The sequence below is a fragment of the Apis mellifera genome, linkage group LG4 (assembly GCF_003254395.2).
Source record: "Apis mellifera strain DH4 linkage group LG4, Amel_HAv3.1, whole genome shotgun sequence".
Lineage (NCBI taxonomy): Eukaryota > Metazoa > Arthropoda > Insecta > Hymenoptera > Apidae > Apis > Apis mellifera.
This window is the reverse complement of record NC_037641.1, coordinates 5,337,637-5,355,703: the sequence shown is the minus strand read 5'-3', so window position 1 is coordinate 5,355,703 and position 18,067 is coordinate 5,337,637. Positions and strand designations below refer to the sequence as shown.

The 18,067-nt window shown below is 36.7% G+C and overlaps 1 protein-coding gene and 1 long non-coding RNA gene across 46 annotated transcripts in view; one reads left to right on the top strand and one right to left on the bottom strand.

The window, feature by feature from the left end:
* Camkii (calcium/calmodulin-dependent protein kinase II) overlaps positions 1–18,067 on the top strand; it is a 127,907-nt gene that overhangs the window by 15,223 nt on the left and 94,617 nt on the right.
* Positions 1–18,067, bottom strand: part of LOC107964268 — a 31,703-nt gene that overhangs the window by 8,664 nt on the left and 4,972 nt on the right. For all 3 annotated transcript variants that reach the window (XR_001702671.2, XR_001702672.2, XR_001702669.2), the window contains exon 2: positions 17,366–17,621. This is a non-coding gene — a long non-coding RNA (uncharacterized LOC107964268). The remainder of the gene's footprint in view (positions 1–17,365; positions 17,622–18,067) is intronic.

Here is an 18,067-nt window from a genome sequence, read left to right as displayed (position 1 = left end):
TGTCCTGCGGGTTCCTCCCTGGAGACATTTCCCGAGGCGACCGGCTCGATCGATAAAACGGAGCTCGTTCCTACCGCTTTGTACTTATATACACGCGACATACCGTGGAATATTGTCGCGTGTTTTTACGTCGGCCACGTATTATTAAAACGTGGTTGCGTAAGATAAGGGAGGGAGGAGGGGAGGATTAGATTGTATATTCGCGTATAATGTATAATTCGCGTTACACGTGGAGATGTTGCATTTTTTATTGCGATAATCTAAACGTTATCGATCCTCCCCCTTTTTCTTCTTCGTTTTCCCTCTTTACACGTATTTTTTAATTTATTCCTTCCTCTTGTTTACGAAAAATTGACGTTTCCTACGGAAGATAAATTTTTCATTATTTCTTACGATAGAAAATTTACTGTATGTTGCAAAATAATTTCAATTTCAAGAGACTTTTGAGATCTAGAAACTTGGATAAAAGTTATTTCCTTCGAATTAAAAAATAAAAGGGTAATTAACAAAGAATTTTTCCATTTCTCGAAACAGTAGTATCGTTGAAATTATCTCCAAAGATAAGATTTTTATTCTCAATCGAAGTTGGAAGAATTCCTGTACGACAACAGCAGGCTTCTTCCCTTTAAAATTCTGATTAATGGAAATTGAAATTCATGGGGGAATGATGATGGTCGTTCTCAGACAGTTTCAGAGGAGGACTGTTTTCATCGGACGGGGTTAATGGCGGGAAAATAAGGGGTTGGAATCAAATTCGAGTTCACCCCTGTGCGACACGTGCGCACGGAATTGCAGGATTTGCTCGTAAATTCATTAGCCGTGGCGTCTCATTTTTTGCGTCCCACTGATTAACGGGAACAGACGTGCTCCCCTGTAAAACGTCACTTTAGTTAGTCCAGATGAAATGAAAAAAAAAAGAAAAAAAAGTAAAGTAATTGAGTGCGAAACGAGCAATATCAAGCGCCAATTGTTTTCGTCCATTTTCATTACCTCTTTTTTAAAAAAATCCAGGAATAATTTCAATCGATAATTCCAACTCAATTGTATCGATCCTTTTAATCCTTTCCGACACCTGTCGATTTAATTATACGGGAAGAAATCATGTATTTATATCTATAAAAATTTCCACCTAACTGCGATCCATTACATTCCTCGAATTTTTCGCGACAATTCAAAGCCACACTATAGCTATAAACCAAATCTGATCGCGACTTTCGAATTGGTTTGGATCACCACCACGCCCAGCGACCCCCATAACAATGCATCACCAATTCTCCACGTCCCATATTCGAGAGAATTAGCAAATCAGCTTCGAGCTTAATGTTCATTACATAATTGACGCATTGCGGCTTATCTCTGTGTCCTTCCTCCTCCATGAATCGATACCCTAAATGGCCGACGATACTTAATTTAACCGAAGAAAAGAGTATACTGTAGCGCATATCTATTGCAAATTAATTTTTATCAAATCTGTATAATTCTCTCTTCGTTCCAATCTTTCAATTAGAAATTACACTTAGTTTCGAATAATTTAATAATTACGAAATGCTAATTATATACAAGAAAATAAAGTTTGGGCCATAATTATTCCTACACGTACGTGTAAAAAACATTTTAATATAAGGAAAGGACGAGAAATAATTCTTCCTTATGGCCCACACCCGGAAGAGGTCCGAGCGAAAATTGCGGAGGGGAAGAAAGAGAGGGGGAGCACTTTCACCGTGTCACAATAGCTCGGTTGCCGTAGGTCCGGAAATACGTGTTCCGCGCTATTTTTAGCGCGGTGGATCCCATCCCGCGTGTATCCACCACGGTACACTTAAGCCGCGGCTCGTGCACCCCGAAATACACCATAGGCAGCAGATTATATACACAGTGATATTCGATATGCGCATGCGCGCGAGTGGATGGTCACGTGTTTTCGCGATCGGTGGACAAATTCGGCTCACACGTGTGTCGCGTGTCACGCGCCGTGCGCACGTTTAAAACCGTTGGGTGGACGTTGCGTTATTCTTCTCTCTCTTCCTATCTCTTCCTCCTCCCCCCTAACTCTTTCTTCCTCTTCTTTTTGATCCTCGTCGCACCGACTTCTCTTCCCCTCCCTCCTTCCCGCCGCCAGCTCCTAATAATAGCAAGCGGTACAGGACGAAAATAGGCCTGCAGAACTATGCAACACGCGGTTCAGGAATTTCATCGTCTGCTGACCTCGCACCGGCCGTTTCCCTCGTCCTAATGACGAGCCATCCATCCCTGTCCCGCCAACTTCGCGCGCGCTCTCCTTTCGATCCCCCGCTATAAATAAAGGATCGTGAAAGAAGATGCTCCAGGGATATGTATCCGCGCTTGTGGAAGACTGGTGGAAGAGTAGAGCGAGCTTGCTTCCCTTTTTTCCCTTTCTTTAATATCGAGATACGTTGTATTTTGAAAGATACATTAAAAGTAACATTATTATCCAATTATAGTATTGTTATTATAGAAATATATTTTTCGATTGTTATAAAGAAGAGTATAATATGGTGAAAGTATAAAGTAAGATGTTATCAACTGTTGGTAATATCAATTAAAGAGGAAAATTTAAGTTCTTCCTCCCAATCGCCCAGAATATTAATTTAATAAATCATAGAAGAAGAATGTTTTAGAAGACTTGAAGATTCAAATCTCAATTTTTCTTTCGTACATCATAACGTGCCCATTCGAATCCTCTTTTATTTATTTATCGATCGAAAGTTAATCCGGTCGGATATTTGCTCGCGAGAATAAGAAAATTCAAGGAGGTTGGATTTCCAAGGAGATTCATTTCGAAATAAACCTCGACTTCGGCGTGGATATTTCCCGATCGGAAAGGGATGATCGGGCGAGAAATTTTACACCGGCAAATCCCGAGGCCTTAAAAGTTTCACGCCAGCCCACGAGAAATCGTTCTCACGAGGAGTCTTCTTAATCCGGCCGGGGCCTAGCCCCGCGCTTCTCAACTTTAATCGATATCACGCCCGATCCCACCTCGCCTGAATTAAAATTTCACGCGCATCCCCCGCATCCATCCTGTTTCTCTCCCCGTGAATAATTGAGCGGGATCAGCCGTTACGATCGAAATTGCGGATCTTGGTGTGGATCCTCGAGCAAGTTCAACAAAATTCTTTATTTTTAATCGAACGAATATCGTTTTTTCCTTTCTCCATTTTTATTTATGGAAAATTTTTCTTCATTTTTCCCAAGATTCTTTTGTATTAATCAAGTACAAAGGAGAGATTCTCGAGTTTGTGGAAAATAATCTTAAATATTATTATTATCGATTCGAATTTATTTCTTCTTCTTCTTCAGAGATCTTACAAGCGATGTTTCTCGGGGATTTAATTGGTTTCTCATAGATTTCTCGGGGATTGGAGAAAGTTGTTCTCGGTTTTTACGCGGAGGCTTAAGGTTCACGGAGTGATCGAGTACGTGAGCTGGATCGGTACTTTCCGATAGGAAATTGCTTTTTTAACGCTCGGCTGGAAGATTAACCGAGAAGTTGTTCGACTTAAGCGAAATACTACGGTTTTACTTATCGACTCTCTATCCTCCGTTTCGGTTTTCAAAGTATCGAATCGCGGTCGAGATCGTCGAGTCAAGAGGATGAAGATTATACTATTTTTAACCATTTATCGATTCTGTTTACCTGAAAAATGTAACATCTTCCGCGGCAAGGAGATCTCTTTTCCTTTTCCTTTTCAGTTACGTCACGTACGTAACTCAATAAATTAAAAATCGAGTCTGTCTCCTGTTTGATTTAAAGCGACTCGAAGTCTTTTCCTGTAGATTCCATCTTGCAAATATTATTTTTGGGATCGAAGGCAGACTTATTTTCAGCCACGACACGTCGAGGACCCGCGTTTATATCGAATCTCGTTTCTTTTAATCTTTCGATAAACACACGATAATATTATTAGAATCGTCAGAGTTATTCTTAATTGAAACGTCCTTTCACAAAATACCGAGAGAAAATTCAAAGTATTCAATCCCTCCATCTTCGAAAGACGTACAATAAAAGTCGCGTATAAATCCAAAGTATTCGTTCCAATCCCTTTCATCCTCTGGAAAAATCGCAACAACGAAAAAAGAGGTCTAAAAAAATTCAAATCCCAAGGTATAACGCAATATAAATATCCCCAAAATTCCAAAAAGCACCAATTCTTTTCATCCTCTCAAAAAACAAATAATAAACAAAAACTCAACAATCCAACAATTTCGAAAGGTATACAATAAAAATCGTATTCCGAAAATCCACCCTCTCTTTCACTCTGCCGAAAAAATTCAAAAAAAGATGCGAATAATAAAAGTATATTCGAGATCGAAAACATTTCCATCCATCAATTGCCCAAAATTTCGAGATTATCGATCGAAATCCAAAATCCATTTCCATTCATCGATTGCCCAAAATTTCGAAATTATCGATCGATCGATAAATCATCGGACGATCCTTCGAATCTGATCCTCGATTCGCGGCGAGATCGAAATCCAAAACATTTCCATGCATCGATTGTCCAAAATTTCGAGATTATCAATCGATCGATAAATCGTTGGACGATCTTTTGAATCCGTTCATTCGATTCGCGGCGAGATCGAAATCCAAAGCATTTCCATGCATCGATTGTCCAAAATTTCGAGATTATCGATCGATTGATAAATAAATCGTTGGACGATCCTTCGAATCCGTTCATTCGATTCGCGGCGAGATCGAAATCCAAAGCATTTCCTTGCATCAATTATCCAAAATTTCGAGATCGATCGATAAATCGTTGGATGATTCTTCGAATCTGATTCTCGATTCGCGGCAAGATCGAAATCCAAAGCATTTCCATGCATCGATTGTCCAAAATTTCGAGATCATCGATCGATGGATAAATCGTTGGATGATCCTTCGAATCTGATTCTCGATTCGCGGCAAGATCGAAATCCAAAGCATTTCCATGCATCGATTGTCCAAAATTTCGAGATCATCGATCGATGGATAAATCGTTGGATGATCCTTCGAATCTGATTCTCGATTCGCGGCAAGATCGAAATCCAAAGCATTTCCATGCATCGATTGTCCAAAATTTCGAGATCATCGATCGATGGATAAATCGTTGGATGATCCTTCGAATCTGATTCTCGATTCGCGGCGAGCATCGAGCCACGCGTGTGCTCGAACGCGTTCCGTTTGACTAATTCGTTCGTGGACAGGTGGAGGCGGAACGGGGCCTCGAAGGGTAGGGGAAGATTCGCACGAAAATAATCCTCCTCTCCCGAGTTGAACGAAGATAATTTCCGTGTTACACGCGTTACTCCACCGCGTGGACAGACATTTTCTAATCCAATTGAACGGGGCGGCCGGCGTGTGTATGTTTAGAACGACTATAAATAATTGACGGCGCCAGAATTTCGCTACACAACACGCCGGAGAAATGTCATAACCGCGTGGCTGTCTCCGTGTAGAATTAATCCATCTTCGAATCCACCGCGCCTCTCCTTCACGACCAACCATGTTTTCCAAGTTTCGTTATTTAATTTCGAGCCTGTTAAAAATAAGAATTAAAATAAACTCGCTTGTCCAACGATTTCCAGTTCAAAACGGAATGGAAACGAAATCATTTCTTAAAACTGTGGCCTTATTAGAAAAGAGGATAAACTTTTTTGCACACTAATAGAAATTCGCGCCAAGATAAAACGAAAACGAATTATTCGATTCAAATCATTTCTAATCCCTATTTCTTGAAACTATGGTCTATCCTCGTTACTAGAGAAGGGAATAAACTCTTTTGCATCCTGTAATAGGAATTCGTACAACAATTTGCACCAAGATAAAACTAAATCTCGAATTATTCGATTCAAATCATTTCTAATCCCTATTTCTTGAAACTATGGCGTATGCTCGTTACTAGAAAAGGGGATAAACTCTTTTGCACACGAATAGGAATTCGTATAACAGATATAGAAAAGAAGATAAACTTTTTTGCATCCTGTAATAGGAATTCGTATAACAATTCGCATCAAGATAAAACTAAATCTCGAATTATTCGATTCAAATCACTTCTAACCCCTATTTCTTAAAACTGTGGCTTCTCGTTACTAGAGAAGGAGATAAACTTTTTTGCATCCTGTAATAGAAATTTGTATAACAATTCGCGCCAAAATAAAACGAAAACGAAACAAAATCTCGAATCTCTTTTGCACTCTAATAAAACTCGAATTATTCGATTCAAATCACTTCTAACGCCTATTTCTTAAAACTATGGCTTCTCGTTACTAGAGAAGGAGATAAACTCTTTTGCACACGAATAGGAATTCGTATAACAGATATAAAAAAGGAGATAAACTCTTTTGCAATAGGAATTCGTGCAATAATTCGCCCCAAGATAAAACTCGAATTATTCGATTCAAATCACTTCTAACCCCTATTTCTTAAATACTTTGCTGTATCCTCGTTACCAGAGAATAGAATAAACTCTTTTGCACCCTGAAACAGGAATTCACATAATACCAAGATAAAATATTCGCATAGTGTTCGTGTTACGAGGCGTCGATCCGCATTACGTCGCAGATACGGCGTGGCGTTCGCGCTAGCTCGACGTTTCGAGCATGGAAAGTTGGTTTAGGGTGGTTGGTAAAAATTATGGGACACGCTCGGGGATTTCTAGGCGAATCGATACCCTTTTTCCCCACCTTGCCAGGGATCGTATTTTATTCCACGCAGGGATTTGTTTATGGCGTGTATATAACGTGCCTGCTGGGAAATTGTACCCTTTCGAGAGGGGGAGTACAGTATGGAAATATTTGAAAGGAGGAATGAAAAATGGCAATTGGCCTCCTCCTCGTGTTTCATGCTCCTCGATATAATACGATCGTACATTCGTTCGAGAGAACGGTGTTTATGGCAGCTGATTTCTTCTTCTTCTTTTTTTCCCTATAATATTTTGTATATATATATATAGGCAGTGATGGCGTGACGAAGAATAAATAAATATTATATATAAATATTATATACATAATTGTAAAGGTTAAAGTTATTAGCTCGTCGTGAAACGATTTTATTAAATGTGTAAATCTATTCAAGAATAGATACATATTTGTTATGATATCGATTTCAAAGATTGAAATTAGAATAATAATTTGAATGTTATATGAGCTATATAACGAAACAATTAAAGGAATATTCTTTTTATCGATTGAGAAATAGGTGAGTAATTAATAATTTTAAGATCGAAAGGATTCAAATTCAACATCCGCGACAAGTTGATGAACAGTGTCGATTTTATCTAAATTCTTAAAAAGAATTTAAAAGAAACGCGAGTGGGAAAACTTATCGATACAAAGTGACGATACACATGTTATGCAATGTTAATAACGTTTCCTCTGAACTGGCCAAGTAAAGGTTATGCTTTAATTTTTTGAACAGAATTATGTAATTTTATGCAGTTAATTAATGCAGCTCGTTACTTGTTAGAAAAAAAGGAAAAGTATGTAATGAGACTTTATTTGCATCGAAGAATCATTAGTTTAGAGGATATTGTAAATAATAAGTTATATATTGTGTATTGTAAAACACAAGAAATACGTGAAACTTATTCATGCAACTCTTCTTGTCTCTCACGTATAATAACAAGTTTCACAAATATTAACTTATATCTTTTACACTAATGATTATAGACTACAAACTTGCTCGTGGAAACGTGAATTTTTTAAAAGCATGCATTGAATTTTTTCCATCTTTTTGCAATCGCGCTCTGTGCAAAATTTCTTGCAAATATATAACAAAGTAGTAACGACTTTTCATACACAAATAGCTTCGATATCTTTTTATAGGAAATAACCAGCTGCATCGATTAGCATGTTAAAAAATTATATAATTCCATTTGAAAAATTGAAGTTGATATCCATACGACCTTTACGACTTCATCTAAAGAGAAACTATTAATAATCTTTTCTTGCGTCGAACGTCGATTCTTGTAAAAAAAAAAAAAAAAAAATCTTTTCCCTAACATTCTTCACTTTAATATTAATCGTAATAACACTTTATGGAAATATATTCCGAAAAGAATACTCACTTTTCGATATTCGCGATATTCATTCATTTTCTATCTTCGAATATCAGTGAATTGAATAAATAATTAATCCCTGAATTATCATTAAACGCAAAATTTAGATAAATTTCGAACCCAAGATAAAAATAATCGATGGAACGAAATTTCTTTTTTTTTTTGGAATAGAAAATTACGTGGCACGGTATATCACCATTTATCATTTTCTAATTAGCATATGAACAATCGCTAGAAGAAAAAATGATCCAAAAAAAAAAAAAAGAAAATTTCTCCGTATAATTTGAATGTATTTCGCGAATAGATAAAGGAGGAATCGATATTCCGAATCGAAGGTGGAAACGAAAATTTACGTACGAACAAAGTTCCCATCCTCGAATCGCAAGTTAAGTTTCTGTTCGCCAAGTGCAACGAAATCTCGTTAGTTTGGAATAATTAAAGGGAACGACTGTTTGGATTAAACGGAGGGACGGATTAAAACCTGGTTTTATTGCCAGCGTAAAAATGTCTTGCAGCGTTACATCCGCTGGATTAAACCTCGTTCCGCGCGCATCATGGAGGAGATTTTTCGAAAATTAATTTCGAAAAACCAGATCTCGAGAATCGATTTTGAAGAGAAAGTAAAGAAAAAATATGAAGAAAATTTTATCGTATTGATACGGTAACAGATTGGAGTTGAAATGATTGATCGAGCTTTCTAAAAAATCTATAAACACGTATGGAGAAGAAAAAGGGAAAAGGAAAAAAGAAATGGTATTGAAATTTAAAACGTTCGAAATAGAATTGACAATTTCAATTCTTTCGAGAATTTGATACTCGGAGGAAAAATAATAAAGAAGAGAAAGAAAAAGAAAAATTGAAGATTGCGAGTTTATCGACAACTATTTGGAGAAGAGGGAACGTTACGACAAACAAAATTCGAGAGAACACGTGAAGGGGAGGATTGGCTCTGGAAAGGAAGAAGGGAATCGAAATTGAAACCTCGTCGATCCACGACGATTTAGAGGAGGAGCAACGAGCGTACGTGGCAATCGCTCGAGGTGGCAAGTTTCATTTGGTGGAAGCAATTTTTTCCCCAATTTCCTCCCTTCCCTTTCCCTTCTAATTTCAACGGCTTTCTGCTCTTCCAAGAGATAACCAAAATAATGGAGGATTGGATAATCGATACACGCGTTTGTCTTCTAAGTAAAGTAACTGCACTTTCGATTAAAATTTTAAAAAAATCAACTCTATGCTCCTCCGCTCAAGAAAGGAAGAAAAGGGTTTCATTTTTTTTATTATACAAGAAATTGTAAAAGATGTATAAGAGAATACGAGATTAATTTTAAAATTTCTTTTCTAAATTAAAAGTAAATGGGATTGTAAAATGAAGTGACAAAGAGACACATTTTCTCTTATATTTAATATCTCTCTTGGAAGAGGAGAAAGAAGAAGAGAACACTCTTCTTCATCCCCTGTTTCGAATCTTCTTCTTTATCTCCTTCCATTAATTTTCTGTTTGCTCGAAAACGCCAAATATTGGTTTCATTGCGACAAAATCTCCACTATTTCTCATTGAATTCTTTTATGGAATGATTGGAAATTTGAAGATTCGTGCAGATAGTTTTCTTCCCCAATCTTATATTATTTATTAGAAATAAATCCAAAGGGGATGCAAGTGTAAAAATTTCTTTTCAAAAACTCTTATTTTTAAGCTTTCTCTCCCTTTTTCTCTTCCTTTCCTCGCATTTTTCTTTTGTACAACATATCAGGGACACCAAAGCAGAAAAAAAGAAGGGATTGATCGATAACACTGTTCGATTTTCCACCTTTTTTACCATCTTAATTGCGTTCGAGAAAAAGGGGACCCAACGATTCTACTTATTGCTTACTCGAAGAAGAATTGGTTTCGTTAGTTTGGGATCGTTCCTTCCACGAATACATGTATATTTTCTGTAATTTCATCGTCCATGGATTTATAGAAGAGTATTACTTGTCGTTGGATAAATAAATCGTTCGTTTCTTTTTTCGAGAAGAAGTTTTTTTTTGAAGCTTCGTTTCCAAAGATTCTTTCCTTTTTCTCCTTCTCTCTCCGATCGAAAAGCCATCTGAACCAATATGAATTTTAATTATCAACGTTGTGATACATTTGTTGATTCTGGTTCCACAGTAAAAAGTCTAAAAATCGAGGTTTATATATTCGTAAAGGAGAGGGAGATTGTGTTTCTCCGCTGTTGGCCTTTTCGAAAGAAACTGAAATATTGTTGGTTTTGAAAATATTATTGGAAACAGCGTAATGGAGCGAAGCTTCCCGGGGAAAAAATATGGGAGCGAAAATAATATCCATGAAATTTGTAAAATAACCGTGGGAAAATCCTTGATATCGATATTTAACATATTTTTCTTAACGTTAAATAAATTGAATTTGTTATTTTTTAATCTATGCGTTTCTTTTTTTTTTTCATAATTAAATTTAATCAAATATCATTGAAATTGGAGAGTGTATTATAAGCTCTATATTGCAAAAAAAGAAAAGAAAAATTATGATAAATTATAATAAATTTTTAAATTTAATCAAATATCATTGAAATTAGAGAGTGTATTATAAGTTCTATATTGCAAAAAAAGAAAAGAAAAATTATAATAAAAATATCATTGAAATTGGAGAGTGTATTATAAGCTCTATATTGCAAAAAAAGAAAAGAAAAATAGGAATGCACGTTAACGAACGAGAGAGAATGTTCCTTTCTTTCACAAGTTTCGTTCGAAAATGAGATACGAGACGAATAATTATCTTATAGCGAAAGAAAGTTGGCTTCTATGTGTCCACGAATTTAATTATTAAACTCTGTCAACAGGCAAGTTTGCCTCTAACAATCACCTGAAACGTATAACCCGTTCGATATTTACGATTTGTTTCATGTCATTTTAGATTTAATCGATACTTATCTTTGAATTAGAAATAAATATCTTTGTTTCGAAAACTCTTCCCTCTCTTTTTAACATATTTATAAACAAAACTCTCGAAAATTATAAAACGAAGGATAATTTTCATGAATTTTATTTGAATATAAAAGATACGTTTCTTTCTTATACATCTTCAATTCTTTGTAACGATTCACAAATTAATCGAAGAGTGGACAGATGTTTATCTTGTTATTCGATTGTTTTCGAGGGGAATATAAGTAAATGTTAACACTGGAAGCAGAGAAGAAAAAATCAATCTTATGATTAATTCAATGGGGGAAGTAGATGCAAGGGTGGCTCATTACGTAACTCGTGTTGCAACAAGAATGAATAAAATAATATTCCGATCAAAATAAATTTGAATAAATTGTTCGAAATATTAATTTTGCTTCGTTTTGCTAGATAGATAATTATAATGTATTTCTTCTAATCAACTTGGACGTTAACAGGTGTACTTGACGAATGAATGAATTCTAGACGAAAATATTTAAATTCTTCTTCCTTTCTTCTAATACAAACATTTGATAAATCATTCTTGTTCATCTACGTAATTAGAAATTCAAAGATATTGTATTGATCCAAATATTTTTCAACACTTTGGACAACAAACTCGCTTATTTATGTAATTAAAATCGATATCGAATCGAATCCATTAAAAAAAATACCAAATTCCACGCAATTTGTAAAGCGCGCGAGTTTGCTTTAAAAAAAAAAAATGCTTAAAAAATTCTCTCGATTTTCAACCCGTTTTATCGCCGTTCCATCGCCTCTCCGTACTCGGATCCACACACGTGCACGTACAGTGTATATGATCGATAAATACGTGACTTTGCAACGAACGTTGCGCCAAGCGACGTGGAATTTTTTCCTTTTTTCCCCTCCCTGTCCGTTTATCCTCGATACCTATCCATCTTTTGGCTCGAGTACTGGTTTTACCGATCGTGAAAACAACTCGAGAGAAATCGATCTCCAGCCAAGGAGCGTCCATCTTTATCGAGATTCTCCTGCAATCGTTCCAAGGATCTCTTCGAATGATCCTCCTGTCTCGTGGAATATTATCGGACGAGTAGTTATCTTTATACATTTATTCTGGATGGAGAAGAGAGAATAAATAAGTTAGTACGTTGCCCACTTTCATTTCATCCTTTTTAATTATTAATTATTAATCGAGTAGTATATAAATATGGTATATCAAGAATTGAATTAAGAATTGATGAAGATAGACTTGTATTGAAGAGAAAGATCGTCGATTATGCAAATTATACGTGGATCGTGTCCAGAGTCAAGTGATTGATTATCCCAACACTCGATGAATATATGTATTTAAATTAGCGTATATATTTAACGTAATTACTTTTTATAATTCGTTTCTTTTAAGAAGAGAATATCAGAGATATTATTATCATTCTTTTAATAAATACCCGGGAATTGTTTCAATTATAATTTAATTTAGCTCGAATAATCATCGAATTACATTAATGATTCGAATTTTCTATACTATCTTTTCCTCTTCTTACATTCCATCAATTTCAAAGAAATTTATTTAATGTTAATGTGATATATTTTTCCGCTTTCCTTTGCCAAACTTCAACTCCATAAAGATCGTCGAAATTTTCTTTCGTATCGAAAGGAGTATAATCGATTCGTCGTGCATTGTCCTCGATTAATCGCGTTTCGTCGAGAGAGAGAGAGAGAGAGAGAGAGAGAGAGAGAGAGAGAGAGAGAGAGAGAGAGAGAGATGCGGATCCGTCGCGTTTGCCAACGAGCCATATTAACTGTGTCACGCGTTAAGTAGCTGTTCTTCCGTTTTCAAGGTTCCCATTTTCTCTCTTTGCCTCGCTCCACGCTCGACCTCGTGTATCGTAATTAGATCGGCCTTACGCATGACTAATTAGTACTTATCTGGGTATCGAGTTACGCTCGTTGGGCGTCTCATCCCGGGCGGGGATGGCGATTGGATGAGGAAGAGGAACGAGAGACGGATCGAGAGAGGTTTTCGTTTCTAAAAATCGAAAATTTTAGTTATTATCCTTCTCCTTTTCTAGCGAACGAAAAATATTGGATGGAAAAGAGAAGATAAATAAGTTAGTAAGAAAGTTGGCCACTTTCACTTCATTTTTAATTATTAATCGAGTAATTGTTGAATTTTGATAAACAAAAATTATTTATTTCAAAATAAAAAGTGAATACTTAATATTCGATAAAAAGAGATAAGAAAATTAGATAAGAATACATGAAATTCTGTTGTTATAAAGAAGATTGATAAATTCTATCGTTGAAACGAAAAAATGAATTTTAATATTCAATTGTTTGAAGAATTGTTAGTGATAAATATGATTTTCTAAGTTTCAAATTATTTAGTAATTAAATAACAATGTTTTAACGACTCGTTATTATATTATTCCTGCAAGAGGGGAGGCGAAACCACATATATTTCCATCCTTCCCCCCTTTCTCGAAGCCGTGAACCGCTTTATCCGCGCTTGATTAGAGAGAAGGCACGAGGCGGAGGATGGAGGACGTAAGAGGAAAATAGAATAATTCATCCTTTTATCTTTTTACGCGGCGTTGCTTCGAGGATGGCGTGGCTCCTCTTTGAAAAGCAAATTTTCTAGTAGCCTCTTCCACCCCGTCCGCTCGAAAAAGAAAAGAGAAAGGAACGTGCGCGGAGGGGAGGGGGAGATCAATTTCTGCGCGACCGATGCGCTTAAGTGGTGGAAAGAGCGCGGCCGTGTCGGTTCAAATTACTTTCTTAACGATTCTTTTAACGCGCCAACGTCGCGCGTCTTTCATCCACCACTTCCGGGAATACCGAGGGGATATTAAGGGGAGAGAGAGAGGATTTCGAATTTTCCATTTTCTTGCACGATGGTATTAAAAATTCTCTAAAAGGATCGCTTTAAGGTGTCTCTTTGAGAGTGTTGCACGTTTCGAATTTAAATTTATCATCTTTGGGTTTTCTTTTTCTCTTATCTTTTGTTATAATCTAGATGTGTATTCGAACAATCGTGGAGTAATTCGATCAATTATTTAAATAATTAGTGAGATTATGATTTTCTCTATGATTTTCGAAAAATTTGACAAGTTTTTATTTTGACTTATAGTATAGAAACTCGATGTAATAATTCTCTTTTGATTATTAGATTAATGCGTTTCCGGATTTCGCGAAATTGTTTTTTGAATTTCCGATTGTTTATACGTGGAAAATTTTTGATTTATCGCGGTGGATTTGTTAAAAATTCATCGCGATATTATATTAATATTAAATATTTTCTGTATTTGTTGCGAGATAAATTTTTTAATATTTCACTCGGATTTTCACTTGCGCAAGTTCGTTGGACGTGTTGATTCATTCCTAAAAATGAAATATTACGTTTATTTTATCCTGTAAAAATACGCGTCATGTTCTAGGAATTATCCGATCAAAACGAATCGCATTCGAAAATATGATGTCTTACTCTTTGAAACGTTCTTTTCATCTCGTTCCTGCTTCCCGTCGTCGTGCGAAGAAAAGGATAATTTTTAATCCTTTACCCTAAACCCTGATTAAAATTAGGAAAACTTCCAACCCTATATATATAACTTATAAGATAACGACTTCCGGTGAACGGGTGAGCGATCGTTGGAAGCGCGAAACCTTGATCTTTGAAACGCTTTTCCGTTTATTCCGACACGGCTTCCGGTTCCCGAGATATCGTCGCGTAAAAAAGTAATTTTTAATCGTTTACATCAAACTCGATTAAAATTAAGAAAACTTTGAACCGCTGTAACTCGCAAGATAACGACTTCCGGTGGACGCGTCAACGATCGTCGGAAGCGAGGAATCTTCCCCTTTAAAACGCTTTTCGGTTTATCTCGTTACGACTTTCGGTTGCCGAGATATCGTCGCGTAAAGAGAAGCGTAATTTTTAATCGTTTCTATCCTTCTTTCTTATCTCTCGCTCGTCTCACTGACCTATCCCAAACAGAAGGCAAGAGAAGATTCGTGGAACAAAGTAGGTATATACGATTCTTGGAAGATCGTAAGCACGCATTTCCAGGGAAAAAATCTGGGTCACTGGGTCGCGGACCCATTCGTAATCTTCGATACAGCGAGGACACTTCGAGTGTATGCTTGTATCTCGACGACCGATTGAGATAAATCGGAATAAATCAAATTCTCCACGTACGACGTTTCAATTATCTATAATCTATAACCCATTGACAATAATTTTCTATCCGTGATCTTATTATTCATTTTATGAATCGCAAGCAAAAGACACGAATAAGATACAACACACGAGGAAAAGAAATTCCGTTTAATTCGACATAATTATCGACGTTCGAACGATGGGATTCATAATGTTAAACCCGCCAAATTCGAGAATTCGACGGTTCTTCCCTCCTCCTTTTAATAAATCCCTCATCAGGATCCCTCCTCCCGCGTGCGCAGAATTTCAATAATCGATACGAGCGATTAAACACGTACAGAGAGAGAACGATCCCCGAGAGTTAATCATCTCGTCGAAACGACGCATAAATTACGCGCGCGAATTATTATTCCGACGTCCCCTCCCCCCACCCTCCGAGCACACACTAGCCAGATACTACACTTCTAGCGTTTAAATAGCCTGGCTAAGGCTAATAATTTAGATCGTGTACACAGTGATACGGGGGCTAGGTTTAGCCACCATTACCCGGTTACCCCTCCTATTATTGGTAAATCCGCGTGTTATATATCGTCTAGAAGGGGCCGGCCTCCGAATCGATCACGAGGAAACGAAACGGAGCGGGTTTCCTTACATCCGCGTTTAACACACGCGATCGCCTATGCGAACCTTACTATTTTTATCTCGCTCCCATTCGCTCAATGCGATCATTATTTGTTTGTTTGCCTTACGGAAACGCCTCCAACGCCTCGAACCGCGCACGTTTCAACTTGTCAACGTGCTCATATTTATCATACCGATTTGATTTAACGATTTATCTATTATGGATTTTTATTATTATTATTATTATCACTATTTCCTCATTCGATAGTTTCGCTTTCTTCTTAAGGGCTTTTTATCAAAGGGGTGGATAAAATGGATTCTAAATTTTCTAAATTTCTAAATTTTCAAAAGGGGGCAGATTGTTAGTAATGAAAGTTATATATATATAAAAAAATTCTTTTTATTACTTTTCGAAAACAATTTTTAGAGATTCTAAATTTTCAAAAGGGGGCAGATTGTTAGTAATGAAAGTTATATATATATAAAAAAAATTTTTTTTCTATTATTTTTCGATCTTATTATCAGCCGATCCGACGCAATTTCCGGGGGAAGAAAGAGCGGATTCGAAACGTTCGAACTATCGATCTGAACTTTGACCCTTCGAAACGAGAAACGCGTGGTGACGTTTAATTAAGCCACGTCGATATTGGTCTGGTTACTGTCCGCCAATTTTTTCTTCCCACGGTAAACAAGGGGGGAAGAATCGAAGGGGGGAAGGTTGTCAGGAGCAGGGATTTCTAATTTTTTTTTACAGTAGAGGGGGAGGAGTTAATGTTGCAGCATCGCGTTTCCTATTTTTATACGAAGGAATGGAATGGACACGTTTGTTCCTCGACGAGATTACGCGAATCGATATCGACGAGTTGGAAACGTACGAGGGCCTCGTTGCATTCGCCACTCGAGTGTTTCGCAGGATTTGTTTGTTCTTGAATTTTCTGTCGTATTCCACGGATAAAAACGCGAGTGCCATTTTGCGGGGAAAATAATGGAAAGCGATTATATTCAATTTTATTCGTTACGATTATATTGTAATTGTTCCTTGGATAATTCCTTCGTTTTTGTTCGAAGTTGATTTGTATTATTGAGATTATCTTTTGCAAAGGAAAAAAAAGGAAAGTCAAAAGTAAAATTGAATTTTTGATGCGACATCCGCAACTTCATAATTCGATTCGACTGTAATGCAGTTGCAAATAACGTTCGCAATTGTACAACAACGGCAGTAAAATAATATCGGGTTTGCAAGTGGAAAATTAAATTTACCATGATGTCTCAAAACATCCAACACGTGTCCATCCTTTGAAATCGTTTAAATCATTGTTATATTTTAAAATCGTTACGTTACCAAGTGCTTCTTCATTTATTGACATTCAGTTATACGTTTACCCACATTTATCTCAAAATTGAAGGAAATGTTTCTCGCGGATCGATAATTTTTCATTCGTTTCCTTCCAAATTTAATCAATGCTTCAAAACTGTTTAATCTTACACAGAGAACGAGAATATTCGTAATTCCAAATCCAATTTTCGATTCGAAAATTTTAATAAGCTATTTCCAAAAAAAGGAGGAGCCGATCCCTCCAGCTCAGTAGGTTAATTCGATAGGTGAACGTACCCGAATATCTTCATGCTTGGCATCCGTCTTAGCTCTCTTCCGCGATTACACGTTCGGCTGGCAAACGTCGATGTCCGGCCAACAGGATCAGGGCTGTGCCACGCTCCTCCCGCACCCCTTCCCAGTGTAACGCTTGTGGAACCAAGTATCGACCGGTTAAAGCCATCCCCGCCCGGCTAAAGCGGCCAACCCTCACCGCCCTTCCACCACGGCCTACACTCGCCGAGTGTATTCCTCCTCCATGCTGAGAGTCGGGCTGAAAAATAGTTAAAAATTTTCATCGGTTAAAATATCGAATAAACTTGCTTCGAGAAATAACATTTTGCAACCGTGTGTTTCCGTTTCTTTTTTTAAATTAAAATCAGTTCGAGGAAGAAGAAAGAAAAATTTATAGGAAGAATTGTAGAATTTTTTAATAATAAGCATATGTAATATTTCTTTTTATTTGATTATATTGAAAAGATATTGCGTTTGATATTTTATAGGGTTTCTGAAGAGGTTCGATGACGTTTCGAATGATATCCGAGTAACTCGTTGAAGTAAACTTTTATCCTTCAAATTTAAAATTTTCCATTCCACGATCGAGTTGGAGTATCCACGAATCGTTTCGTTTCGAGGAAGGAAAAGCAGGGCGGGGAGGACACGTGCGGATTATGGGATCGTTTTTCAGGGTGGCACGATTCGTGGAGAAAATTTAAATTT